This window comes from Pyrgilauda ruficollis, unplaced genomic scaffold (genome assembly GCF_017590135.1).
Source record: "Pyrgilauda ruficollis isolate IOZ18807 unplaced genomic scaffold, ASM1759013v1 scaffold447, whole genome shotgun sequence".
NCBI lineage: Eukaryota > Metazoa > Chordata > Aves > Passeriformes > Passeridae > Pyrgilauda > Pyrgilauda ruficollis.
Genome location: NW_024526011.1, coordinates 1 through 11328, shown reverse-complemented (window position 1 = coordinate 11328; position 11328 = coordinate 1). Strand labels below are relative to the sequence as shown.

Below are 11328 nucleotides of genomic sequence, written 5' to 3'. Positions count from 1 at the left end.
CTGCTGCTGTGAAGGTTTTTACTTTCTTAAATATATTTTTACAGAGATGCTACCACCATCACTGATTGGCTCAGCTTTAGCCAGGGACAAGTCTATCTTCGAGCTGATTGGAACTGGCTCTGTTGGCCATGGGGACAGCTCCTGTTGTCTTCTCAAGCCAAAAAGTCTTTAATGTGTACAGTAAAAATGGGAGCATGGCACAGATCAGATAAACTAACACTGAGAACAGATAAGTTAATATTATGGTCAGCAGAGGTTAAACAGCTATAATAATTTTATGTTCTCTCTAATATACTCTGGTCAAATCTGTCATTATCTCAAACCCTTTCAGTCCTAGGTTGCATGCCAAAAATACTGGTCATGGTTTAATCCCAGCTGGCAACCGGCATACACAGCTGCTTGCTCACTTCTCCCCTGCCCCTAGGGGGATGGGATGGGATGGTAGAGGGGGGAGAGAATAAGGAGGGTAAAAGTGCAAAAACCTGCGGGTAATAAGGAAAGCAAAATCTGCCTATGCAAGCAAAGCAAAATAAGGAATTAATTCATTCCTTCCTATTAGCAGACAGATGTTTAGCCATCTCCAAGAATGCAGGGCTCCATCACATGTAATGATTTCTTGGGAAGACAAACACTGAAACATCCTCCTTTCTTCCCTGTGTTTTTTATTGCTGAGCATGATGGCATATAGTATGGAATATCCCTTTGGTAAGTTTGGATCAGCTGTCTCAGCTGTGTCCCCTCCCAACTACTTGTACATCCCCAGTCTACCTGCTGTTGGAGCAGTGTGAGAGACACAAAAGGTCTTGATGATGTTTGAGAACTGTTCAGCAATAGCTAAAACATTGGTGTATTATCAGCACTCCTTTGGTCACAAAGCCAAAGCATAGCAATGTATGGGCTACTATGAAGAAATTTAACTCTATCCCAGCCAAAACCAGTGTACCTGCATACATGGGAAGGTGATGGTAATAAGGGAACAGATTCAGAAACTGTCAAGTGTGATGTTTGGAGGCTAACTAGCTAAAGGCTTTTTAATAATATCCTGGATTTCATTCCAAGTAATATGGTGATCTGTTAATTGTAAGAGATGTTAAGAGCATGGCTGCCTTATCCAGCTCAGAACTCCCTTCTGCTCAGCTGCTGAAGCCCAGCCTGGGAACATAGAGCCCATGTCCAGACTGAGGGATGCAGCTGCCACTTTCCCGTTTGCAGGTTCAGCCACTACTCAAGCCAAGCACATATTTTGGAGACCTGTACACTCACGGAGGACACTGACATATGGCCCATCACACAGATGACCACAGACACAGTGCTGCCTTCAACAGCACCTACACGTAGGACTTGCATAAAACATCAGTATAGGCCGCCAAGTTCCCTCCTTCCTCTTCATCTGGTAGAGATAAAAGGTTGCTGCTAGTGAAGGTAGATGATGCTCTCTAGATTCACAAGCACACATATGTTCACTGTGATCCCTTGAGTACTGGCATGGCCCTCTTTGTCCAGTACCCCTGCCTGGATCCCAGGCACTCTTACCTGCTTCGTAGGTCTCCTATTTGCCAGCTAGTCCAGCATGATGCTCACTAGCAAACACTCATGCACTCATCTCACAAACACTCCACATTCACAAGTCCCCCTGGGCATACTAGCACAGACTCTTGCCTGCTTAATACTCCTGCCTAGACTTGAGGCTCTTCTCTACTCATTTGCTAGGTCTAGACTGAAGTTTGCTAGCCAATACACATGCGCACCAGGTTTGGGGAAGATGCAGGCAACCACTCCCTTTTCCCCAGCAGCTGGCACCAGGCACTACATGGGCTGTGACTAGTTGTCCTGCTTCAGCTACCAGTGCTGGACCCCTCACTCATGCTGATTGCTCCCCTGTTAGCTGTGTTTTGGGATACATACTGTTCCTGCCCCAGTGGCTGGAGGCAGAGACCATGACTCACTCTGGTAGCTGATCTTAAGACCCCACTCAGTCCAGTAGCCAACACCACAGGCCAGGGGTGCCTGCACCTCTGGTCTGACTGGAGTAGTTGGCACCAAATACACTTATGACAGCTCCCCCAGTATCAGGCACTCCAGGCACAAAGTTTGTAGTACCCACCCTAGGTCTAAAGAGCTATGGCCCCTCCAACTACTGATAGTTGTTTCAGTAGCTGATACCACAGGCCACAGAGACACCTACAGCCCTAGTCTGACTCCAGTATCTGGCACCAGTTTATGTTCATACATACACAGGTCTCACCAGTAGCTGGCACTTAGTCCTTGCAGCATACATATATATGGGATAGACAGTGACATTATGCAGAGATTGTTTAAATTTAATAAGAAGATCTAGGAAGACAGGGCAGACTGTAGTGATCAGGCTCAGTCAGATAAACATACTGACCACCTCTGTTTTACATGTGACCAGTCCACTTTATACACGTTTCTGTCTACCCTCCCCTTTGTTCCTCCTGGCTCTCCCTTCCCCCTGCATTTCTCTTCATAGGTTTGTATGGTTCTATTGATTCCCTCACCCCTCCCAGTCTGGAGTCTCCCCACTAATTTACAGCCTTATCAGTTGCAAAGTCCAGGTTGATATCCTTGCAAGAGTAGTTAAGACCTAGCATATATTGTGTCAAAGTTTCTCCTTTCTGGCTTATTAACATGTGATCTGTCAAGCTTGAAGGCTGGCCTGCAAAACTGTTGCAAAGGACTTTTAAGGCATGCTTCTCAGGTGGTTGCAGTCATTGGGGGGAAAAATCAAGATAATAAATGAAGGTTGCTATGTCAGTAAGTGTCCCTAGACTTTTCTTAAATGTGGGTTTAGGCTTAAGAGAAAAACAAAACCATAATGCTATCTCTCAAAATACTTGGTAGGAATGAGGAGTTTCTCTACCAAATTTCTACTTGTGTTATTGCGGTGGGTGGTCTCAGTTGGGATACTTGAATGAATATTCACATCTGGTTTCATTCTCCTTCCTACACTTCACTGATGAGATGAATGAGAAGTCACTTGAGGATTCAAAGAGCAGTAAATGAACTTGATAATGTCATATGTAGGTACATTCAAGAAGTAATCCTGTGTAATTAGACCTACTGTCTGTTCTGGAATTGACATATAAAGACAATATTGAAAGCTGAAACATTGCAGATAGGATTTGAAAATTTTATTTTTTGGTTTCCATGGTATTATTAAAAGCATAATTACAAGGAAAAGTGAGACTTAAAAAGATGCTACAATTAACAGCTGTGTTTGAACACATTTACTGGTTTAAATTGTGTCTGTTTAGGTGTAGGATTAGAATGTGATATTTAAAGTATATGAATCCACGTCAAGTGATCAACTCTGAATTGTGTTTTGTGATTTGTGTAAATTTGGTTGTGTTTGGTTTTTTTTCTCACTTTGTTGTTTCAGATCTGTCCAATATGTGCAGCATTACCTGGAGGGGATCCTAATCATGTCACAGATGACTTTGCAGCTCATCTTACACTGGAACACAGAGCTCCTAGAGATTTAATATCCTTTCTTAAGTTGAGGGAAAAGGGATAGACTGTTCCTTATGATAGCTGTAACTACTTGTTCTGACTTATGTAGTCAAGTGGCTCCATCAGTGTAGCTTATTTTTTAGAACTGGTGTTTAGTTATAGGGGAACTATACATCTGAATTTTTAATATGTGTATATATATCTATATATATATAGATATATCTATATATATATATATATATATATCTCCATCAGACTGTGAATAGGCTTTAGGTGTTGCTTGACAATGTGGGTGTGTGTTTTCATTTTATTTCTCATAGCGAAAGCTTTTAAAGATCTTTCTGATGCCCAGCTGCTTCTTTCTGCAATTTTTACCCTTCTTGGCCATTAGTTCTGATGCCATTTTGTGTCTGGGAAAGCAGCAATCCAGATGCAGTAGTGTTTTATAGATAATTACAAGACTGAAAGCAGATTTCACCAAAAGCATATGTGTTAGAGAATGCACTGAACTTTGAAATTGAGGGATCTTAAATGTTTGATTAGTTTTATTACTATATTTCAATAGGGTAGTTGCAGCCTCTTATTTATTGACTTTTTTGAAGATATAACTAGAAGACCTATCAGGAGACTTCCTAGGGATTAGGGCTATCTTTGTTAACTGCAAATTGCAGTGCTATAACTACTGAAGAGCTCAAACTGTCAGTTTCTTTGCACTTCTAAGTACAATTTTCTTTCTGTTACTTGGTCTTAGGAATAGTAATGTGGCTTGTTTTTTTGCTGTACAAATACCTATAACATAATTTCAGAACATACTTTTACTTCATGGAAGTACAGGCCATCATTAAAAGCTCATTAAGTGATCTTTCTGTATCTAGTTTAAAAAAATGCACTCCTAGTGTAATTTGATAGTGCCCTTTTTTTTTTTCAGGGCTTCTTATAAAAAAAAAAAAAGAAGGCCTAACAACTCAAGTTCATTATATCTACTGCTAGCAACATTAGAGGAAATGGTTTCACTTTGGTTGTTTTCTGTATTTAAATTTTTTATCATTTAAATTGTCAGTCCCAATTACATAGTGAAATTGACTTCCTATTGAAGTGGATGAGGTGTTGGATTAGAATTTATGCTTCTGGAGCTTTTACTTCCCCTCCCACATCAGTAATGTCAGATAACTTTTAATTGGGAAATGTATGTTTATTACTAACTACATAAGAGCTAAAGAAATCAAAATAATCTTTTCAGTTACTGAGTAAGGCCACAGTGTCAGTCATCACAAAACTGATGGAGAGAGTCTATATAAATAATTATAGGAAATGCATGTAAGTTTCCATACATTACTTTAGAAATCAGTGTTGCCAAGTCCACAAAAATTGAGAGTTTCTGGACTAGTTGTTCCATGTTGGGTGCTATTTCACATCTTCTGACAGCTAAGACTAAAAAAAAGAAATGGGGGAGGATTTCCCCCTGCCCAGTTGCTATCAGCTTAGGAAAGGATATAGTCTTCTGTGTAGCAGTTAGGAGGGTATTTAAAGCTGTTTTAAATGGCTGCACATATTTCTTTTGAAGAATCTTGTGCAGATGCTGCAAGATACCACCTTTATCCCTGGAGACTCTGGACAGCTCTTTAAATTCCAATTTCTTTCTTAAACAATTTTCAACTGTTTTACTGTTTAAAACATGGCTTTAGTCTTGACCTTGTAAATGGTTCTAGCTTGGTTGTTTTCAGTATGTTTGCAATGAGTTAAGAGTTCCAAATGCTTTTTTTAACCCCAGCATAGTTGGGTGAGACATCAATATACTCTTGACTAGTATATTTAAATAATATTATTTTTCTTGAAAACACTTTGAAAGGTACAGTTAGCAAGCTACTATGATACTTTTCAAAATGAGACCAAGGCTTGAATTTTTCAAAGTATTTATATTAAGGATGTTCTAGTTGTCTTATTTTCCAAGTTTACTTTTAAAAAAGACCAGAATTGGGGCATTTTTCTGTCAGATGTAGCTATGGAAAGCTTCCCAAACTACCTGAGAGAAGCAGTCAATCAGTAAAATATTAGTGACAATGTTCTGTCACTACTAGTATCCAGTATCAACAGATTCAAAGGAGGAACAAACCAATCTGTGCTACACAACTATATTTTGTCCCAAGGGACATTTTCTCCCCCTCCTAAATCTTGCAAGTGAAATGTTTTATGCTCTATAGTATAATAGATTTTAAAGAGTCAATTCTTCCTGAAAGTATTTATTATAGTAATTGGATAGTCTTACTTGCCAAAAGAAATCTTAATTTTCCAGTCCTAAATTTTTAAATTCAGTGGTATTGTGAGGAAATGAATTCTACATAATAATTGTGCATTGTGGAATAAGACATTGGGCACCAGTCTGCTGCAGATAATAGATTTTATACAAGTGATAAACATGCTATTTTTGAAAATAAGAAAATTGGAGATAAGGTGAGCTAAAGCTACTAGTTTAGAAATTGGAAAAATATTATATGTATAAGTACATTATTTCCTAGCTTAGTAGTTAATTGCACTACTGCTTCTTAAGGTAAAAGGAAGCTTTATCTAGACTGTCTTGGGAGAACACATTTGTGTGGTAAGAATAGCAATAAAATTTTGTAGATCATTTTCAGTACTTAAATACCTTTCTTTCCCAATTTTGATGTTAAAATCCTTGTCTATTGAGTAATATGTTCTGCTGAATATGCATAATCAGTTGTAGCATTACCTAGTAAAAACTTTAATCCATAAGGCATAAAATCCCTCCTGAGATTTTTTAAACATGATAAAAAGCCTGGGAAAGATGAATTTGGTGCAAGGAGCCCTGGGTGCCTTGAGTTCACATCTATAGATCTGACTGGCAGCATAGCTATGATTACTTATTATTCACTTATAATGTTGAATCATTTTTTTATGAATGAAGAATGTGTTGCCAAATTATTCAATCTAGTAAATGTTCTTGCTGTTTAATAGTTGATAGCAATAGACTTTTCTTAACTGCTTGATTATGATGAATCTAGTGGTGTTCGGCACGTACGTAGAATGTTTCATCCAGGCCGAGGTTTGGGAGGCCCCCGTGCACGTAGATCAAACATGCACTTTACTAGCAGTTCCAGTAGTGGGCTTTCATCTTCTCAGAGTTCATATTCTCCAAGCAATAGAGAAACCATGGATCCTATAGCTGGTAAGAGCTGTAACCACTGATTTTAGATCAGAGTCCTTAAATAGACTTTGAAACAAAGTCCACGATGAAAATGGTTGTCTTATTTTTCTGTTGGTTTGGGGTTTTTTTGAAATGATTCCCAATGTCACAATTGATGGGTATTTGTTGATGAAAAGTACCCTTAATTGGATTGTCTACAGGGATTGAACCTGGAACTTCTGAAATGAAAAACACTGCCCCTTTAGCTTGTGCTTTTAGAGACTTCTAGGCTCATTCCCATGACTGACCTGTTCACAGGTGGCATGTAAGAATGGTTGACATTTAAAAGGACCTTTTAAGATCACCTACTACAACCCCATCCAACTTCCCTCCCCCCCTGCCCCCAAGCAAGGCCACCTAGAGCAGGTTGCTCAGGACCATGTCCAGTCAGGTTTTGAATATTCTTACTGATGAACTCCACAACCTCTCTGGACAGCCTGTTACAGAATTTGGTCACCCTCACAGTAAAAAGTGTTTTCTTGTGTTCAGATGGATTTAATTTTTTTTAAATGTCTGCCCATTGCCTTTTGGCCTGTCAGTGGGCAATAGAGTGTCTGACTTCCTTTTCTTCATTTCCTCCCCTCAGGTATTTATATACACTGTTAAGATTCCTCCCCCTTCAGCCTTTTCTTTTCCAGGCTGAAGAGTCCTAGGTCTCTTAGCCTCTCCTCATATGACATGCATGAATGTATTTTTGAATTTTTGAGTGGATGGACAGCAGGATGGGGACTAGGGGAGCAAAGTCGCTCCCACTGTAAGTAAATATCAGGTTCATGACCACCTGAGGAACCTGAATGTACATAAGTGTATGGGACCTGATGAGATGCATCCTAGAGTCCTGAACGAATTGGCTGATGTAGTTGCCACGCCACTCTCCATGATATTTGAAAAGTCATGGCAGTCAGGTGAAGTCACCAGTCATTGGAAAAAGGGAGACATTACACCCATTTTTTAGAAGAGTAAAAGGGCAGCAAGTCTCAAGGCCAGGTGCCACAGCACATGCACCAGTGTAAAAGATGACTTATAGGAAGAAAGTGTTACTAAAAGTCATCATCATCGGAGACTCTGGGATGGGAAAGACATCACACATGAACCAGTATGTAAACAAGAAATTCAGTAACCAGTACAAAGCTCGGATGGGTGCAGGCTTCCTGACAAAAGAGGTCATGGTGGATGACAGGCTAGTGACAATGCAGATGTAGGATATAGCACTCCAAGAACAATTTCAGTCTCTGGGAGCTGCCTTCTACAAAGGAGCAGACTGCTGCATCCTGGTGTTTGACGTCATGGCCCCCAACACATTTAAAACCCTAGACAGCCCAAGGGATTAATTCCTCATTCAGGCCAGTCCAAGAGATCCTGAGGACTCCTTTTTTTGTGCTGGGAAACAAGATTGACCTAGAAAACAGATAAGTCACCACAAAACAGGTACAAGCCTGGTGCTACAGTAAAAACAACATCCCCTACTTTGAAACCAGTGCCAAGGAGGCCATTAATGTGGAACAAACTTTCCAGATGATTGCATGAAATGCACTTAAACAGGAAACCAAAGTGGAGCTTTATGATGAATTCCCCAAACCCATCAAGCTAGACAAGAATGACTGAATGAAGGCTTCTGTGGAGAGTTGTATCTGCTGAGGGGAAAGGGAGGATTTGAGCACAGTCCTTCACAAATGAATATCACACTTAGGCCCTCAAACACACAGTCTCTTCTGTGTTTAAAATGAAATTTTAAAAAAAATTTCCATCTCCAGCTGCCAAAATCTACCCATCTCCCATAAGCATCTGAATCCCACATTTCAGAGCTTGTGTCCCCACATTATCCACATCGTACTTCATAGTAACAGACCTTTCTCTTAGTTTAGAATGGAAACTGTCATATATGTTTGGAACTGAATCTAATTCCAGGTGTCCAATGGAGAGAAACTGTTTACAGGTAATCTGTGTAACAAGTTACATACGTTTTTAACTGTCTCGTGTTTTCCACTGTGAAGGCTGCAACTGGAAAGGCTGATTACCCATAGTTCATTGCAAGCTCAGCACTCAGTCTGACTAGGTTGAGTTTTATATCTCTGTTAATGCTTGTTTCTTTTAACTAATCCAATCTTTTTACAGTATCCATGTAGTATGTAATGCTTCCTTAGGAAAAATCTTATAACACATGTTAATACATACAACCAATTAAAATTTTTTATAAAGAGAGAACCCTGGATACTCCTGACCATTCAGCCTCATCTCTGTGCCTGGTAAGGTCATGGAACAGATCCTACTGGAAGCTATGTCAAGGCATATGGGAAGCAGGGATTAGACACAGCCAACATGCCCTAGGCAAGGGCAAATAATGCCTAACTAATCTACTGACCTTCTATCATGGAGGGACTGCATTAGTGGACAGGGAAAGAGCTATGGATGTCATCTATCTGGACTTCTGTAAGGCCTTTGACGCTGTCCCTCACAACATTCTTGCCACTAAATTGGAGAGAGAGAGGTTTGACAGGTGGATTGTTAGACAGATAAGTAACTGGCTGGATGGCTGCATCCAAAGAATTTCAGTCAATGGCTCAATGTCCAAGTGGAAATCAGTAACAAGTGGTGTCCCTCGAGGGTCTGTATTGGGACTAGTACTATTTAATATCCATGATGCAGAGGGATTGAGTACATCCTCAGCAAGTTTGCAGATGACACCAAGCTGAGTAGAACAGTTGTTTTCCTAGAGGGAAGGAATGCCATCCAGAGGGACCTTGAGAGGCTTGAGTAGAGGGGCCATAGGAACTTCATGAAGTTCAACAAGGCCAAGTGCAAGGTCCTGCATCCAGTGTGCATCCAGCTCTGGGGTCAGCAGTACAAAAAATACATGGACCTCATGGACCTGTTAGAGTGGGTCCAGATGAGGGTCACAAAAATGATCAGAGGGCTGGAACACCTCTCCTATGAAGAAAGGCTGAGAGAGTTGGGTTGTTTATCCTGGAGAAGAGAAGGCTCCAGGGAGACCTTATTGTAACCTTTCAAGATATAAAGAGGGCTTATAAGAAAGACAGAGTTGTTGGTTTTTTTTTAATGAAGGCCTGTAGTGACAGGACAAGGGGAAACAGTTTTGAACTGAAAGAGGATAGGTTTAGATTGGACATAATGAAGACCTTTTTTTACAAGGAGGGTAACTCATTGTAACTGGGACAGGTTGCCTAGGGAAGTTGTGGATGCCCCATCATTGGAAGTGTTCAAGGTCAAGTTGGATGGGGCATTGAACGACCTGATCTAGTGAAAGATGTCCCTGCCCATGGCAGGGGGGTTGGACTTGATGATCTAATGTAAAATCTTAGAGATATCAATCTTACACTCTTATAGTAAAAAATGATAAGTGTCTATTTTAGTTCTCTCTGTATCTTCCACTTGGGTAGATTCAGACAGCAGTAAGATATCTTACAAAGTATTATTTTCCAGTCTGAACAAAACCAGTTCTCCCACTCTTTCATCCTGTAATATGTTCCAGCCTTCTGATCATCTGGATGGCCCTCCACTGGATTTGCTCTGTTATGTCCATGTCTCTTGTCCGGGGAGCCTAAAACTGAACACAGAACTCTGGATGTGGCTTTGCCCCAGTGCCAAATAGAGGGGAAAAATCACTTCCTGAGACCTGCAGGCTGCATTCTTGCTACTAAAAATATCCCAGCAAAAGAGGATGAAAAATTTTCTGTCATTTTAATGACTTAAGTTAGATCGTGGGTCTATAAAGCACTAGAGTTGTTGCAAGAAGGGAAGATGTTTGTGTCTCCAGGAGTGCAACACTTCCTCTTATTGATGCAGTGGGTGTTAGTTTAGCTGAGTTAAACATGAAGTGGCTGCCTTGGTTTATTTCAGCCTCACAAGACCGTCCCATTTAGGAGCATGTGTAATAAAATGGTATTCCTTTGAGTCTTGTAATTTTTTTTTTTTTTTTTTTTTTGGGGTTAATTTTTTTTTTTTTATTTCAAAAAATTTGGTAATGTTTTTTTTTTGCATTCAGACAATGTAGTGCAGCCTGTCTCAGTGTCTGTGTCATGCCAAGGCTGTGTCCCAAATTCACATCTGCTACTAGGGTTCTGTTAAGCTATACTCAAAGTGATCTTACAAACAGCAAGGAAAAATATGTCTTACCTGGCAGTGTTATAAGTCTTCTTTTGTATTGGGGTAATAATTAGTACATACTACCAGAAGTTAGAACTTGTGCTTATAACAGACATGTACACATTATTTATTTTTCTCCTTGTGGTTGTTATCAGTAATTAGTGAAATAAAATATTGGTAGCTGATAGTGATATCAAGTGCTCCAGATGCAAAGAACTATTGCATTGTGCTTTATTCCCCTAAGAAAAGCCTAGTTTCAAAGGATTATATCATGAAAGTGCAATGGAAGGAAAATTTTCATGACCTATAATAATGACTTACAGCTTTAATGGGGATTGGATGGATAGGGAAAAAGGTAATCTACTACTTCTGCCCTCATTGTATCATACACAACAAAGTAGTACTCACAACTTTGTGTGGAATATAATATGTAGCAAATTGCTGGGCAATAGCTCATTATTAATGTTTATTTTGGGAAATGCTTAGCATGGATATAATTTGTCACAGTCTTGAACTCTGGAGGAAAGGTGTCCTAGGGTGAGGTTATGATG

The 11328-nt window shown here is 39.9% G+C and overlaps 1 pseudogene; it reads left to right on the top strand.

The window, feature by feature from the left end:
* Positions 1 to 6677: 6677 nt before the first annotated feature.
* LOC121359426 lies at positions 6678 to 8397 on the top strand (annotated as a pseudogene).
* The last annotated feature ends 2931 nt before the right edge of the window (positions 8398 to 11328 follow it).